We start from the raw sequence: 17,685 nt of genomic DNA, 5'->3' as shown, positions 1-17,685 counted from the left end.
TAGCGCTTATGGTTTGTAAATGGCACCCAGAATTATGTTGCACGAAGCACTATTTCACATCATTCTGGGTCCATTTGTGTGAAAACAAGGTCCAATCAGGCTGAAACGTTACAGGAAGGTAGAATCTATTGAGTTGTAAGTGATCTGAACGTTTAATGATGATAGCACTTTCCTAAGGGGGTCAAACCATGTCCCAAAGGTCACCGGATCTGGTGTCAATTTAAAGAAGTAGTCCAGTTACACATTTATGGGCTTATAACTTGGCTTCTGAAGGTCCTAGAGCGATCAGGTTTGTTTTAGTGTACTCCAATCAACAGCCCCTACAACCACAAAAAGGAATGGAGTCATTAGCACTTATGGCTTTTAAATGGCACCCAGAATTATGTTGCACGAAGCACAATTTCACATCATTCTGGGTTCATTTGTGTGAAAACAAGGTCCAATCAGGCTGAAACGTTACATGAAGGTAGAATCTATTGAGTTGTATGTGATCTGAAGGTTTCATGATGATAGCACTTTCCTAAGGGGGTCAAACCATGTCTCAAAGGTCACTGGATCTGGTGTCAATTTAAAGAAGTAGTCCAGTTACACATTTGTGGGCTTATAACTTGGCTTCTGAATGTCCTAGAGCGATCAGGTTTGTTTTAGTGTACTCCAATCAACAGCCCCTAGAACCACAAAAAGGAATGGAGACATTAGCACTTATGGTTTTTAAATGGCACCCAGAATTATGTTGCACGAAGCACAATTTCACATCATTCTGGGTTCATTTGTGTGAAAACAAGGTCCAATCAGGCTGAATCGTTACAGGAAGGTAGAATCTATTGAGTTGTAAGTGATCTGAACGTTTCATGATGATAGCACTTTCCTAAGGGGGTCAAACCATGTCCCAAAGGTCACCGGATCTGGTTTCTAAAGAAGTAGTCCAGTTACACATTTGTGGGCTTATAACTTGGCTTCTGAATGTCCTAGAGAGATCAGGTTTGTTTTAGTATACTCCAATCAACAGCCCCTACAACCACAAAAAGGAATGGAGTCATTAGCACTTATGGTTTTTAAATGGCACCCAGAATTATGTTGCACGAAGCACAATTTCACATCATTCTGGGTTCATTTGTGTGAAAACAAGGTCCAATCAGGCTGAAACGTTACAGGAAGGTAGAATCTATTGAGTTGTAAGTGATCTGAACGTTTCATGATGATAGCACTTTCCTAAGGGGGTCAAACAATGTCCCAAAGGTCACCGGATCTGGTGTCAATTTAAAGAAGTAGTCCAGTTACACATTTGTGGGCTTATAACTTGGCTTCTGAATGTCCTAGAGCGATCAGGTTTGCTTTAGTGTGCTCCAATCAACAGCCCCTACAACCACAAAAAGGAATGGAGTCATTAGCACTTATGGTTCTTAAATGGCACCCAGAATTATGTTGCACGAAGCACAATTTCACATCATTCTGGGTCCATTTGTGTGAAAACAAGGTCCAATCAGGCTGAAACGTTACAGGAAGGTAGAATCTATTGAGTTGTAAGTGATCTGAACGTTTCATGATGATAGCACTTTCCTATAGGGGGTCAAACCATGTCCCAAAGGTCACCGGGCCTGGTGTCACTTTAAAGAAGTAGTCCAGTTACACCTTTGTGGGCTTATAACTTGGCTTCTGAATGTCCTAGAGAGATCAGGGTTGTTTTAGTGTACTCCAATCAACAGCCCCCACAACCACAAAAAGGAACTGAGTCATTAGCACTTATGGTTCTTAAATGGCACCCAGAATTATGTTGCACGAAGCACAATTTCACATCATTCTGGGTCCATTTGTGTGAAAACAAGGTCCAATCAGGCAGAAACGTTACAGGAAGGTAGAATCTATTGAGTTGTAAGTGATCTGAACGTTTCATGATGATAGCACTTTCCTAAGGGGGTCAAACCATGTCGCAAAGGTCACCGGATCTGGTGTCACTTTAAAGAATTAGTCCAGTTACACATTTGTGGGCTTATAACTTGGCTTCTGAATGTCCTAGAGCGGTCAGGTTTGTTTTAGTGTACTCCAATCAACAGCCCCTACAACCACAAAAAGGAATGGAGTCATTAGCACTTATGGTTTGTAAATGGCACCCAGAATTATGTTGCACGAAGCACAATTTCACATCATTCTGGGTCCATTTGTGTGAAAACAAGGTCCAATCAGGCTGAAACGTTACAAGAAGGTAGAATCTATTGAGTTGTAAGTGATCTGAACGTTTCATGATGATAGCACTTTCCTAAGGGGGTCAAACCATGTCACAAAGGTCACCGGATCTGGTGTCAATTTAAAGAAGTAGTCCAGTTACACATTTGTGGGCTTATAACTTGGCTTCTGAATGTCCTAGAGCGATCAGGTTTGTTTTAGTGTACTCCAATCAACAGCCCCTACAACCACAAAAAGGAATGGAGTCATTAGCACTTATGGTTTTTAAATGGCACCCAGAATTATGTTGCACGAAGCACAATTTCACATCATTCTGGGTTCATTTGTGTGAAAACAAGGTCCAATCAGGCTGAAACGTTACAGGAAGGTAGAATGTATTGAGTTGTAAGTGATCTGAACGTTTCATGATGATAGCACTTTCCTAAGGGGGTCAAACCATGTCCCAAAGGTCACCGGATCTGGTGTCAATTTAAAGAAGTAGTCCAGTTACACATTTGTGGGCTTATAACTTGGCTTCTGAATGTCCTAGAGAGATCAGGTTTGTTTTAGTGTACTCCAATCAACAGCCCCTACAACCACAAAAAGGAATGGAGTCATTAGCACTTATGGTTTGTAAATGGCACCCAGAATTATGTTGCACGAAGCACAATTTCACATCATTCTGGGTCCATTTGTGTGAAAACAAGGTCCAGTCAGGCTGAAACATTACAGGAAGGTTGAATCTATTAAAATGTAAGTGATCTGAAGGTTTCATGATGATAGCACTTCCCTAAGGGGGTCAAACCATGTCCCAAAGGTCACCGGATCTGGTGTCTAAAGAAGTAGTCCAGTTACACATTTGTGGGCTTATAACTTGGCTTCTGAATGTCCTAGAGAGATCAGGTTTGTTTTAGTATACTCCAATCAACAGCCCCTACAACCACAAAAAGGAATGGAGTCATTAGCACTTATGGTTTTTAAATGGCACCCAGAATTATGTTGCACGAAGCACAATTTCACATCATTCTGGGTTCATTTGTGTGAAAACAAGGTCCAATCAGGCTGAAACGTTACAGAAAGGTAGAATCTATTGAGTTGTAAGTGATCTGAATGTTTCATGATGATAGCACTTTCCTAAGGGGGTCAAACCATGTCCCAAATGTCACCGGATCTGGTGTCAATTTAAAGTAGTAGTCCAGTTACACCTTTGTGGGCTTATAACTTGACTTCTGAATGTCCTAGAGAGATCAGGGTTGTTTTAGTGTACTCCAATCAACAGCCCCCACAACCACAAAAAGGAATGGAGTCATTAGCACTTATGGTTCTTAAATGGCACCCAGAATTATGTTGCACGAAGCACAATTTCACATCATTCTGGGTCCATTTGTGTGAAAACAAGGTCCAATCAGGCTGAAACGTTACAGGAAGGTAGAATCTATTGAGTTGTAAGTGATCTGAACGTTTCAAGATGATCGCACATTCCTATAGGGGGTAAAACCATGTCCCAAAGGTCACCGGGCCTGGTGTCACTTTAAAGAAGTAGTCCAGTTACATCTTTGTGGGCTTATAACTTCGCTTCTGAATGTCCTAGAGAGGTCAGGTTTGTTTTAATGTACTCCAATCAACAGCCCCTACAACCACAAAAAGGAATGGAGTCATTAGCACTTATGGTTTGTAAATGGCACACAGAATTATGTTGCACGAAGCACAATTTCACATCATTCTGGGTTCATTTGTGTGAAAACAAGGTCCAATCAGGCAGAAACGTTACAGGAAGGTAGAATCTATTGAGTTGTAAGTGATCTGAACGTTTCATGATGATAGCACTTTCCTAAGGGGGTCAAACCATGTCGCAAAGGTCACCGGATCTGGTGTCACTTTAAAGAATTAGTCCAGTTACACATTTGTGGGCTTATAACTTGGCTTCTGAATGTCCTAGAGCGGTCAGGTTTGTTTTAGTGTACTCCAATCAACAGCCCCTACAACCACAAAAAGGAATGGAGTCATTAGCACTTATGGTTTGTAAATGGCACACAGAATTATGTTGCACGAAGCACAATTTCACATCATTCTGGGTCCATTTGTGTGAAAACAAGGTCCAATCAGGCTGAAACGTTACAAGAAGGTAGAATCTATTGAGTTGTAAGTGATCTGAACGTTTCATGATGATAGCACTTTCCTAAGGGGGTCAAACCATGTCCCAAAGGTCACCGGATCTGGTGTCAATTTAAAGAAGTAGTCCAGTTACACATTTGTGGGCTTATAACTTGGCTTCTGAATGTCCTAGAGAGATCAGGTTTGTTTTAGTGTACTCCAATCAACAGCCCCTACAACCACAAAAAGGAATGGAGTCATTGGCACTTTTGGTTTGTAAATGGCACCCAGAATTATGTTGCACGAAGCACAATTTCACTTCATTCTGGGTCCATTTGTGTGAAAACAAGGTCCAATCAGGCTGAAACGCTATAAGAAGGTAGAATCTATTGAGTTGTAAGTGATCTGAATGTTTCAAGATGATCGCACATTCCTATAGGGGGTAAAACCATGTCCCAAAGGTCACCGGGCCTGGTGTCACTTTAAAGAAGTAGTCCAGTTACATCTTTGTGGGCTTATAACTTGGCTTCTGAATGTCCTAGAGAGGTTAGGTTTGTTTTAGTGTACTCCAATCAACAGCCCCTACAACCACAAAACGGAATGGAGTCATTAGCACTTATGGTTTGTAAATGGCACCCAGAATTATGTTGCACGAAGCACAATTTTACATCATTCTGGGTTCATTTGTGTGAACACAAGGTCCAATCAGGCTGAAACATTACAAGAAGGTAGAATCTATTGAGTTGTAAGTGATCTGAACGTTTCATGATGATCGCACATTCCTATAGGGGGTCAAACCATGTCCCAAAGGTCACCGGGCCTGGTGTCACTTTAAAGAAGTAGTCCAGTTACACATTTGTGGGCTTATAACTTGGCTTCTGAATGTCCTGGAGAGATCAGGTTTGTTTTAGTGTACTCCAATCAACAGCCCCTACAACCAAAAAGAGGAATGGAGTCATTAGCACTTATGGTTTGTAAATGGCACCCAGAATTATGTTGCATGAATCACAATTTCACATCATTCTGGGTCCATTTGTGTGAAAACAAGGTCCAATCAGGCTGAAACGTTACAAGAAAGTAGAATCTATTGATTTGTAAGTGATCTGAACGTTTCATGATGATAGCACTTTCCTAAGGGGGTCAAACCATGTACCAAAAGGTCACCGGATCTGGTGTCAATTTAAAGAAGTAGTCCAGTTACACATTTGTGGGCTTATAACTTGGCTTCTGAATGTCCTAGAGAGATCAGGTTTGTTTTAGTGTACTCCAATCAACAGCCCCTACAACCACAAAAAGGAATGGAGTCATTAGCACTTATGGTTTGTAAATGGCACCCAGAATTATGTTGCACGAAGCACAATTTCACTTCATTCTGGGTCCATTTGTGTGAAAACAAGGTCCAATCAGGCTGAAACGTTACAAGAAGGTAGAATCTATTGAGTTGTAAGTGATCTGAACGCTTCATGATGATCTCACATTCCTATAGGGGGTCAAACCATGTCCCAAAGGTCACCGGACCTGGTGTCACTTTAAAGAAGTAGTCCAGTTACACATTTGTGGGCTTATAACTTGGCTTCTGAATATCCTAGAGAGGTCAGGTTTGTTTTAGAGTACTCCAGTTAACAGCCCCCATTACCCCAAAGAGGAATGGAGTCATTAGCACTTATGGTTTTTAAATGGCACCCAGAATTATGTTGCACGAAGCACACTTTCACATCATTCTGGGTTCATTTGTGTGAAAACAAGGTCCAATCAGACTGAAACGTTACAGGAAGTTAGAATCTATTGAGTTGTAAGTGATCTGAACGTTTCATGATGATAGCACTTTCCTAAGGGGGTCAAACCATGTCCCAAAGGTCACCGGATCTGGTGTCAATTTAAAGAAGTAGTCCAGTTACACATTTGTGGGCTTATAACTTGGCTTCTGAATGTCCTGGAGAGATCAGGTTTGTTTTAGTGTACTCCAATCAACAGCCCCTACAAGAATGGAGTCATTAGCACTTATGGTTTGTAAATGGCACCCAGAATTATGTTGCATGAAGCACAATTTCACATCATTCTGGGTCCATTTGTGTGAAAACAAGGTCCAATCAGGCTGAAACGTTACAAGAAAGTAGAATCTATTGATTTGTAAGTGATCTGAACGTTTCATGATGATAGCACTTTCCTAAGGGGGTCAAACCATGTACCAAAAGGTCACCGGATCTGGTGTCAATTTAAAGAAGTAGTCCAGTTACACATTTGTGGGCTTATAACTTGGCTTCTGAATGTCCTAGAGAGATCAGGTTTGTTTTAGTGTACTCCAATCAACAGCCCCTACAACCACAAAAAGGAATGGAGTCATTAGCACTTATGGTTTGTAAATGGCACCCAGAATTATGTTGCACGAAGCACAATTTCACTTCATTCTGGGTCCATTTGTGTGAAAACAAGGTCCAATCAGGCTGAAACGTTACAAGAAGGTAGAATCTATTGAGTTGTAAGTGATCTGAACGCTTCATGATGATCTCACATTCCTATAGGGGGTCAAACCATGTCCCAAAGGTCACCGGACCTGGTGTCACTTTAAAGAAGTAGTCCAGTTACACATTTGTGGGCTTATAACTTGGCTTCTGAATATCCTAGAGAGGTCAGGTTTGTTTTAGAGTACTCCAGTTAACAGCCCCCATTACCCCAAAGAGGAATGGAGTCATTAGCACTTATGGTTTTTAAATGGCACCCAGAATTATGTTGCATTAAGCACACTTTCACATCATTCTGGGTTCATTTGTGTGAAAACAAGGTCCAATCAGGCTGAAACGTTACAGGAAGTTAAAATCTATTGAGTTGTAAGTGATCTGAACGTTTCATGATGATAGCACTTTCCTAAGGGGGTCAAACCATGTCCCAAAGGTCACCGGATCTGGTGTCTATTTAAAGAAGTAGTCCAGTTACACATTTGTGGGCTTATAACGTGGCTTCTGAATGTCCTAGAGAGATCAGGTTTGTTTTAGTATACTCCAATCAACAGCCCCTACAACCACAAAAAGGAATGGAGTCATTAGCACTTATGGTTTTTAAATGGCACCCAGAATTATGTTGCACGAAGCACAATTTCACATGATTCTGGGTCCATTTGTGTGAAAACAAGGTCCAATCAGGCTGAAACGTTACAGGAAGGTAGAATCTATTGAGTTGTAAGTGATCTGAATGTTTCATGATGATCGCACTTTCCTAAGGGGGTCAAACCATGTCCCAAAGGTCACCGGATCTGGTGTCAATTTAAAGAAGTAGTCCAGTTACACATTTGTGGGCTTATAACTTGGCTTCTGAATGTCCTAGAGAGATCAGGTTTATTTTAGTGTACTCCAATCAACAGCCCCTACAACCACAAAAAGGAATGGAGTCATTATCACTTATGGTTTGTAAATGGCACCCAGAATTATGTTGCACGAAGCACTATTTCACATCATTCTGGGTCCATTTGTGTGAAAACAAGGTCCAATCAGGCTGAAACGTTACAGGAAGGTAGAATCTATTGAGTTGTAAGTGATCTGAACGTTTCATGATGATAGCACTTTCCTAAGGGGGTCAAACCATGTCCCAAAGGTCACCGGATCTGGTGTCAATTTAAAGAAGTAGTCCAGTTACACATGTGTGGGCTTATAACTTGGCTTCTGAATGTCCTAGAGAGATCAAGTTTATGTTAGTGTACTCCAATCAACAGCCCCTACAACCACAAAAAGGAATGGAGTCATTAGCACTTATGGTTTGTAAATGGCACCCAGAATTATGTTGCACGAAGCACTATTTCACATCATTCTGGGTCCATTTGTGTGAAAACAAGGTCCAATCAGGCTGAAACGTTACAAGAAGGTAGAATCTATTGAGTTGTAAGTGATCTGAACATTTCATGATGATAGCACTTTCCTAAGGGGGTCAAACCATGTCCCAAAGGTCACCGGATCTGGTGTCAATTTAAAGAAGTAGTCCAGTTACACCTTTGTGGGCTTATAACTTGGCTTCTGAATGTCCTAGAGAGGTTAGGTTTGTTTTAGTGTACTCCAATCTACAGCCCCTACAACCACAAAAAGGAATGGAGTCATTAGCACTTATGGTTTGTAAATGGCACCCAGAATTATGTTGCACGAAGCACAATTTCACATCATTCTGGGTTCATTTGTGTGAAAACAAGGTCCAATCAGGCTGAAACGTTACAGGAAGGTAGAATCTATTGAGTTGTAAGTGATCTGAATGTTTAATGATGATAGCACTTTCCTAAGGGGGTCAAACCATGTCCCAAAGGTCACCGGGCCTGGTGTCACTTTAAAGAAGTAGTCTAGTTACACCTTTGTGGGCTTATAACTTGGCTTCTGAATGTCCTAGAGAGGTTAGGTTTTTTTAGTGTACTCCAATCAACAGCCCCTACAACCACAAAAAGGAATGGAGTCATTAGCACTTATGGTTTTTAAATGGCACCCAGAATTATGTTGCACAAAGCACAATTTCACATCATTCTGGGTTCATTTGTGTGAAAACAAGGTCCAATCAGGCTGAAACGTTACAGGAAGGTAGAATCTATTGAGTTGTAAGTGATCTGAACGTTTCATGATGATAGCACTTTCCTAAGGGGTTCAAACCATGTCCCAAAGGTCACCGGATCTGGTGTCAATTTAAAGAAGTAGTCCAGTTACACATTTGTGGGCTTATAACTTGGCTTCTGAATGTCCTAGAGAGATCAGGTTTGTTTTAGAGTACTCCAATCAACAGCCCCTACAACCACAAAAAGGAATGGAGTCATTAGCACTTATGGTTTGTAAATGGCACCCAGAATTATGTTGCACGAAGCACAATTTCACATCATTCTGGGTCCATTTGTGTGAAAACAAGGTCCAATCAGGCTGAAACATTACAGGAAGGTAGAATCTATTAAGTTGTAAGTGATCTGAACGTTTCATGATGATAGCACTTCCCTAAGGGGGTCAAACCATGTCCCAAAGGTCACCGGATCTGGTGTCTAAAGAAGTTGTCCAGTTACACATTTGTGGGCTTATAACTTGGCTTCTGAATGTCCTAGAGAGATCAGGTTTGTTTTAGTATACTCCAATCAACAGCCCCTACAACCACAAAAAGGAATGGAGTCATTAGCACTTATGGTTTTTAAATGGCACCCAGAATTTTGTTGCACGAAGCACAATTTCACATCATTCTGGGTTCATTTGTGTGAAAACAAGGTCCAATCAGGCTGAAACGTTACAGGAAGGTAGAATCTATTGAGTTGTAAGTGATCTGAACGTTTCATGATGATAGCACTTTCCTAAGGGGTTCAAACCATGTCCCAAAGGTCACCGGATCTGGTGTCAATTTAAAGAAGTAGTCCAGTTACACATTTGTGGGCTTATAACTTGGCTTCTGAATGTCCTAGAGAGATCAGGTTTGTTTTAGTGTACTCCAATCAACAGCCCCTACAACCACAAAAAGGAATGGAGTCATTAGCACTTATGGTTTGTAAATGGCACCCAGAATTATGTTGCACGAAGCACAATTTCACATCATTCTGGGTCCATTTGTGTGAAAACAAGGTCCAATCAGGCTGAAACATTACAGGAAGGTAGAATCTATTAAGTTGTAAGTTATCTGAACGTTTCATGATGATAGCACTTCCCTAAGGGGGTCAAACCATGTCCCAAAGGTCACCGGATCTGGTGTCTAAAGAAGTAGTCCAGTTACACATTTGTGGGCTTATAACTTGGCTTCTGAATGTCCTACAGAGATCAGGTTTGTTTTAGTATACTCCAATCAACAGCCCCTACAACCACAAAAAGGAATGGAGTCATTAGCACTTATGGTTTTTAAATGGCACCCAGAATTTTGTTGCACGAAGCACAATTTCACATCATTCTGGGTTCATTTGTGTGAAAACAAGGTCCAATCAGGCTGAAACGTTACAGGAAGGTAGAATCTATTGAGTTGTAAGTGATCTGAACGTTTCATGATTATAGCACTTTCCTAAGGGGGTCAAACCATGTCCCAAAGGTCACCGGATCTGGTGTCAATTTAAAGAAGTAGTCCAGTTACACATTTGTGGGCTTATAACTTGGCTTCTGAATGTCCTAGAGCGATCAGGTTTGCTTTAGTGTACTCCAATCAACAGCCCCTACAACCACAAAAAGGAATGGAGACATTAGCACTTATGGTTTTTAAATGGCACCCAGAATTATGTTGCACGAAGCACAATTTCACATCATACTGGGTTCATTTGTGTGAAAACAAGGTCCAATCAGGCTGAAACGTTACAGGAAGGTAGAATCTACTGAGTTGTAAGTGATCTGAACGTTTCATGATGATAGCACTTTCCTAAGGGGGTCAAACCATGTCCCAAAGATCACTGGATCTGGTGTCAATTTAAAGAAGTAGTCCAGTTTCACATTTGTGGGCTTATAACTTGGCTTCTGAATGTCCTAGAGAGATCAGGTTTGTTTTAGTGTACTCCAATCAACAGCCCCTACAACCACAAAAAGGAATGGAGTCATTAGCACTTATGGTTTGTAAGTGGCACCCAGAATTATGTTGCACGAAGCACAATTTCACATCATTCTGGGTCAATTTGTGTGAAAACAAGGTCCAATCCGGCTGAAACGCTACAAGAAGGTAGAATCTATTGAGTTGTAAGTGATCTGAACGTTTCAAGATGATCGCACATTCCTATAGGGGGTCAAACCATGTCCCAAAGGTCACCGGGCCAAGTGTCACTTTAAAGAAGTAGTCCAGTTACACCTTTGTGGGCTTATAACTTGGCTTCTGAATGTCCTAGAGATATCAGGTTTGTTTTAGTATACTCCAATCAACAGCCCCTACAACTACAAAAAGGAATGGAGTCATTAGCACTTATGGTTTGTAAATGGCACCCAGAATTATGTTGCACGAAGCACAATTTCACATCATTCTGGGTCCATTTGTGTGAAAACAAGGTCCAATAAGGCTGATACGTTACAAGAAGGTAGAATCTATTGAGTTGTAAGTGATCTGAACGTTTCATGATGATAGCACTTTCCTAAGGGGGTCAAACCATGTCCCAAAGGTCACCGGATCTGGTGTCAATTTAAAGAAGTAGTCCAGTTACACATTTGTGGGCTTATAACTTGGCTTCTGAATGTCCTAGAGAGATCAGGTTTGTTTTAGTGTACTCCAATCAACAGCCCCTACAACCACAAAAGGAATGGAGTCATTAGCACTTATGGTTTGTAAATGGCACCCAGAATTATGTTGCACGAAGCACAATTTCACATCATTCTGGGTCCATTTGTGTGAAAACAAGGTCCAATCAGGCTGAAACGTTACAAGAAGGTAGAATCTATTGAGTTGTAAGTGATCTGAACGTTTCATGATTATCTCACATTCCCATAGGGGGTCAAACCATGTCCTAAAGGTCACCGGGCCTGGTGTCACTTTAAAGAAGTAGTCCAGTTACACCTTTGTGGGCTTATAACTTGGCTTCTGAATGTCCTAGAGAGGTCAGGTTTGTTTTAGTGTACTCCAGTCAACAGCCCCTACAACCACAAAAAGGAATGGAGTCATTAGCACTTATGGTTTGTAAATGGCACCCAGAATTATGTTGCACGAAGCACAATTTCACATCATTCTGGGTCCATTTGTGTGAAAACAAGGTCCAATAAGGCTGAAACGTTACAGGAAGGTAGAATCTATTGAGTTGTAAGTGATCTGAACGTTTCATGATGATAGCACTTTCCTAAGGGGGTCAAACCATGTCCCAAAGGTCACCGGATCTGGTGTCAATTTAAAGTAGTCCAGTTACACATTTGTGGATTATAACTTGGCTTCTGAATGTCCTAGAGAGATCAGGTTTGTTTTAATGTACTCCAATCAACAGCCCCTACAACCATAAAAAGGAATGGAGACATTAGCACTTATGGTTTTTAAATGGCACCCAGAATTATGTTGCACGAAGCACAATTTCACATCATTCTGGGTTCATTTGTGTGAAAACAAGGTCCAATCAGGCTGAAACAATACAGGAAGGTAGAATCTATTGAGTTGTAAGTGATCTGAACGTTTCATGATGATCGCACTTTCCTAAGGGGGTCAAACCATGTCCCAAATTTCACCGGATCTGGTGTCACTTTAAAGAAGTAGTCCAGTTACACATTTGTGGGCTTATAACTTGGCTTCTGAATGTCCTAGAGAGGTCAGGGTTGTTTTAGTGTACTCCAATCAACAGCCCCTACAACCACAAAAAGGAATGGAGTCATTAGCACTTATGGTTTTTAAATGGCACCCAGAATTATGTTGCACGAAGCACAATTTCACATCATTCTGGGTTCATTTGTGTGAAAACAAGGTCCAATCAGGCTGAAACGTTACAGGAAGGTAGAATCTACTGAGTTGTAAGTGATCTGAACGTTTCATGATGATAGCACTTTCCTAAGGGGGTCAAACCATGTCCCAAAGATCACCGGATCTGGTGTCAATTTAAAGAAGTAGTCCAGTTGCACATTTGTGGGCTTATAACTTGGCTTCTGAATGTCCTAGAGAGATCAGGTTTGTTTTAATGTTCTCCAATCAACAGCCCCTACAACCACAAAAAGGAATGGAGTCATTAGCACTTATAGTTTGTATGTGGCACCCAGAATTATGTTGCACGAAGCACAATTTCACATCATTCTGGGTCAATTTGTGTGAAAACAAGGTCCAATCCGGCTGAAACGCTACAAGAAGGTAGAATCTATTGAGTTGTAAGTGATCTGAACGTTTCAAGATGATCGCACATTCCTATAGGGGGTCAAACCATGTCCCAAAGGTCACCGGGCCAAGTGTCACTTTAAAGAAGTAGTCCAGTTACACCTTTGTGGGCTTATAACTTGGCTTCTCAATGTCCTAGAGAGGTTAGGTTTGTTTTAGTGTACTCCAATCAACACTCCCTACAACCACAAAAAGGAATGGAGTCATTAGCACTTATGGTTTGTAAATGGCACCCAGAATTATTTTGCACGAAGCACAATTTCACATCATTCTGGGTTCATTTGTGTGAAAACAAGGTCCAATCAGGCTGAAACGTTACTGGAAGCTAGAATCTATTGAGTTGTAAGTGATCTGAACGTTTCATGATGATAGCGCTTTCCTAAGGGGGTCAAACCATGTCCCAAAGGTCACCGGATCTGGTGTAAATTTAAAGAAGTAGTCCAGTTACACATTTGTAGGCTTATAACTTGGCTTCTGAATGTCCTAGAGAGATCAGGTTTGTTTTAGTATACTCCAATCAACAGCCCCTACAACCACAAAAAGGAATGGAGTCATTAGCACTTATGGTTTGTAAATGGCACCCAGAATTATGTTGCACAAAGCACAATTTCACATCATTCTTGGTCCATTTGTGTGAAAACAAGGTCCAATCATGCTGAAACGTTACAGGAAGGTAGAATCTATTTAGTTGTAAGTGATCTGAACGTTTCATGATGATAGCACTTTCCTAAGGGGGTCAAACCATGTCCCAAAGGTCACCGGATCTGGTGTCAATTTAAAGAAGTAGTCCAGTTACACATTTGTGGGCTTATAACTTGGCTTCTGAATGTCCTAGAGCGATCAGGTTTGCTTTAGTGTACTCCAATCAACAGCCCCTACAACCACAAAAAGGAATGGAGACATTAGCACTTATGGTTTGTAAATGGCACCCAGAATTATGTTGCAGAAGCACAATTTCACATCATTCTGGGTCCATTTGTGTGAAAACAAGGTCCAATCAGGCTGAAACATTACAAGAAGGTAGAATCTATTGAGTTGTAAGTGATCTGAACGTTTCATGATGATCTCACATTCCCATAGGTGGTCAAACCATGTCCCAAAGGTCACCGGGCCTGGTGTCACTTTAAAGAAGTAGTCCAGTTACACCTTTGTGGGCTTATAACTTGGCTTCTGAATGTCCTAGAGAGGTCAGGTTTGTTTTAGTGTACTCCAATCAACAGCCCCTACAACCACAAAAAGGAATGGAGTCATTAGCACTTATGGTTTGTAAATGGCACCCAGAATTATGTTGCACGAAGCACAATTTCACATCATTCTGGGTCCATTTGTGTGAAAACAAGGTCCAATCAGGCTGAAACGTTACAGGAAGGTAGAATCTATTGAGTTGTAAGTGATCTGAACGTTTCATGATGATAGCACTTTCCTAAGGGGGTCAAACCATGTCCCAAAGGTCACCGGATCTGGTGTCAATTTAAAGAAGTAGTCCAGTTACACATTTGTGGGCTTATAACTTGGCTTCTGAATGTCCTAGAGCGATCAGGTTTGCTTTAGTGTACTCCAATCAACAGCCCCTACAACCACAAAAAGGAATGGAGACATTAGCACTTATGGTTTTTAAATGGCACCCAGAATTATGTTGCACGAAGCACAATTTCACATCATTCTGGGTCCATTTGTGTGAAAACAAGGTCCAATCAGGCTGAAACGCTACAAGAAGGTAGAATCTATTGAGTTGTAAGTGATCTGAACATTTCAAGATGATCGCACATTCCTATAGGGGGTAAAACCATGTCCCAAAGGTCACCGGGCCTGGTGTCACTTTAAAGAAGTAGTCCAGTTACACCGTTGTGGGCTTATAACTTGGCTTCTGAATGTCCTAGAGAGGTTAGGTTTGTTTTAGTGTACTCCAATCAACAGCCCCTACAACCACAAAAAGGAATGGAGTCATTAGCACTTATGGTTTGTAAATGGCACCCAGAATTATGTTGCACGAAGCACAATTTCACATCATTCTGGGTCCATTTGTGTGAAAACAAGGTCCAATCAGGCTGAAACGTTACAGGAAGGTAGAATCTATTGAGTTGTAAGTGATCTGAACGTTTCATGATGATAGCACTTTCCTAAGGGGGTCAAACCATGTCCCAAAGGTCACCGGATCTGGTGTCAATTTAAAGAAGTAGTCCAGTTACACATTTGTGGGCTTATAACTTGGCTTCTGAATGTCCTAGAGAGATCAGGTTTATTTTAGTGTACTCCAATAAACAGTCCCTACAACTACAAAAAGGAATGGAGTCATTAGCACTTATGGTTTTTAAATGGCACCCAGAATTATGTTGCACGAAGCACAATTTCACATCATTCTGGGTTCATTTGTGTGAAAACAAGGTCCAATCAGGCTGAAACGTTACAGGAAGGTAGAATCTATTTAGTTGTAAGTGATCTGAACGTTTCATGATGATAGCACTTTCCTAAGGGGATCAAACCATGTCCCAAAGGTCACCGGATCTGGTGTAAATTTAAAGAAGTAGTCCAGTTACACATTTGTGGGCTTATAACTTGGCTTCTGAATGTCCTAGAGAGATCAGGTTTGTTTTAGTGTACTCCAATCAACAGCCACTACAACCACAAAAGGAATGGAGTCATTAGCACTTATGGTTTGTAAATGGCACCCAGAATTATGTTGCACGAAGCACAATTTCACATCATTCTGGGTCCATTTGTGTGAAAACAAGGTCCAATCAGGCTGAAACGTTACAATAAGGTAGAATCTATTGAGTTGTAAGTGATCTGAACGTTTCATGATGATCTCACATTCCCATAGGGGGTCAAACCATGTCCCAAAGGTCACCGGGCCTGGTGTCACTTTAAAGAAGTAGTCCATTTACACCTTTGTGGGCTTATAACTTGGCTTCTGAATGTCCTAGAGAGGTCAGGTTTGTTTTAGCGTACTCCAATCAACAGCCCCTACAACCACAAAAAGGAATGGAGTCATTAGCACTTATGGTTTGTAAATGGCACCCAGAATTATGTTGCACGAAGCACAATTTCACATCATTCTGAGTCCATTTGTGTGAAAACAAGGTCCAATCAGGCTGAAACGTTACAGGAAGGTAGAATCTATTGAGTTGTAAGTGATCTGAACGTTTCATGATGATAGCACTTTCCTAAGGGCGTCAAACCATGTCCCAAAGGTCACCGGATATGGTGTCAATTTAAAGAAGTAGTCCAGTTACACATTTGTGGACTTATAACTTGGCTTCTGAATGTCCTAGAGAGATCAGGTTTGTTTTAATGTACTCCAATCAACAGCCCCTACAACCACAAAAAGGAATGGAGTCATTAGCATTTATGGTTTGTAAATGGCACCCAGAATTATGTTGCACGAAGCACAATTTCACATCATTCTGGGTTCATTTGTGTGAAAACAAGGTCCAATCAGGCTGAAACGTTACAGGAAGGTAGAATCTATTGAGTTGTAAGTGATCTGAACGTTTCATGATGATAGCACTTTCCTAAGGGGGTCAAACCATGTCCCAAAGGTCACCGGATCTGGTGTCAATTTAAAGAAGTAGTCCAGTTACACATTTGTGGGCTTATAACTTGGCTTCTGAATGTCCTAGAGCGATCAGGTTTGCTTTAGTGTACTCCAATCAACAGCCCCTACAACCACAAAAAGGAATGGAGACATTAGCACTTATGGTTTTTAAATGGCACCAAGAATTATGTTGCACGAAGCACAATTTCACATCATTCTGGGTTCATTTGTGTGAAAACAAGGTCCAATCAGGCTGAAACAATACAGGAAGGTAGAATCTATTGAGTTGTAAGTGATCTGAACGTTTCATGATGATCGCACTTTCCTAAGGGGGTCAAACCATGTCCCAAAGGTCACCGGATCTGGTGTCACTTTAAAGAAGTAGTCCAGTTACACATTTGTGGGCTTATAACTTGGCTTCTGAATGTCCTAGAGAGGTCAGGGTTGTTTTAGTGTACTCCAATCAACAGCCCCTACAACCACAAAAAGGAATGGAGTCATTAGCACTTATGGTTTTTAAATGGCACCCAGAATTATGTTGCACGAAGCACAATTTCACATCATTCTGGGTTCATTTGTGTGAAAACAAGGTCCAATCATGCTGAAACGTTACAGGAAGGTAGAATCTACTGAGTTGTAAGTGATCTGAACGTTTCATGATGATAGCGCTTTCCTAAGGGGGTCAAACCATGTCCCAAAGATCACCGGATCTGGTGTCAATTTAAAGAAGTAGTCCAGTTACACCTTTGTGGGCTTATAACTTGGCTTCTGAATGTCCTAGAGAGGTTAGGTTTGTTTTAGTGTACTCCAATCAACAGCCCCTACAACCACAAAAAGGAATGGAGTCATTAGCACTTATGGTTTGTAAATGGCACCCAGAATTATGTTGCACGAAGCACAATTTCACATCATTCTGGGTCCATTTGTGTGAAAACAAGGTCCAATCAGGCTGAAACGTTACAGGAAGGTAGAATCTATTGAGTTGTAAGTGATCTGAACGTTTCATGATGATAGCACTTTCCTAAGGGGGTCAAACCATGTCCCAAAGGTCACCGGATCTGGTGTCAATTTAAAGAAGTAGTCCAGTTACACATTTGTGGGCTTATAACTTGGCTTCTGAATGTCCTAGAGAGATCAGGTTTATTTTAGTGTAC

This window comes from Nothobranchius furzeri, chromosome 13 (genome assembly GCF_043380555.1).
Source record: "Nothobranchius furzeri strain GRZ-AD chromosome 13, NfurGRZ-RIMD1, whole genome shotgun sequence".
In the NCBI taxonomy this organism is placed as follows: Eukaryota; Metazoa; Chordata; class Actinopteri; order Cyprinodontiformes; family Nothobranchiidae; genus Nothobranchius; species Nothobranchius furzeri.
The sequence above is the reverse complement of the archived record's forward strand: the minus strand, read 5'-3'. Positions refer to the sequence as shown.